Source organism: Penaeus monodon, chromosome 25 (assembly GCF_015228065.2).
Source record: "Penaeus monodon isolate SGIC_2016 chromosome 25, NSTDA_Pmon_1, whole genome shotgun sequence".
Classification (NCBI taxonomy): domain Eukaryota; kingdom Metazoa; phylum Arthropoda; class Malacostraca; order Decapoda; family Penaeidae; genus Penaeus; species Penaeus monodon.
In genome coordinates, this window is record NC_051410.1 from 29,193,902 (window position 1) to 29,195,039 (window position 1,138).

The following is a 1,138-nucleotide window of genomic DNA, read 5'->3' on the forward strand; positions in this document are numbered from 1 at the left end:
CTCACTAGCATGGTTCGTAAAGTTCATTGCAGTCATCAGCAAAGCCCTTTATACGGATGCAGCATGCAATGCGAAGTGGTTATTCCTTCCGCAGTTTACGTGTATAATTCCTCCGCTGAAGTTGTTTGAGGCCATATTTATGTGGATATTAGTACCACGTCAGGCTGTTTACATGCGAATACTACTGCAGTACATAAAACGTACGCGTGTTTGTCATGCTAATAATAAAAGTCCTGCTAACATAAAGGATGAATTATTAGTGCGTAGTCTTCCTTCGTTATTTACTTTCAGGTCTGGTGTTGCTTCCCAAGAGACAGTGAATTGGAATCGAAAGGAATTTCCCCGCTGAAGTGGTCCTCTCCAAAACGGATGTTTATTGCATCAAACCAGCTTGACACACTGACCCTTACGCGTGGGCGCAGTCGAGCGAAAATTGCGTAACCCGCAGCAGGACATCATACTCTCAAGGTGTTAGTTACCCAGGTGCGATCTTCGAGGAGGCTACGCAAGAGCGAGATTTATCCGCAGCAATATCAATTATCGACCGAGGAAAAGTTAGGCTCCATAATAATTGACGAGTAAGTTATGACAAGGATACTCGAGGGAATAAAGCGATCTGACTCTTGAGGAAGGATAAGGAAACGAGAGACGGAGGTGTGGGCTAAGGAGTGGAGTGATATCAGAGGAAAAGAAAGATAAAGAATAGCGTGGAATTCAATGCTATTTTGTCGTTTTTTTCGGTGAATATTGCCATTGTTGTTGGTGTGGTTGTTACGTGTGATATATAACAATCACACGTATTTAAGAGACCATGGTGTCATATTTCAAGTGTTGTTATAACCGTATTTATTGTTATTTTTTTCAAACTCTGTTTTTGCACTGGGCAGGCATATATCCTTGAATATATAAATTTGAAAACTGAAAATCAGACGTATAAACAGTTTTTTCATATGAAAATATCCTGTTTTGTAATCTTTGTTAGGAAACGAAATTTCTACAGCCTACTCACGTTTCTAAAAATAATCTTCAATATTTATGGGAGACGCTGTCATCCTAAGATTTATTTCTGCAAAGAAGATTGGAACTTATCATCATAAGTTCAGCAGCTTCAATTCCCTATTCACATGCAACGCCATAT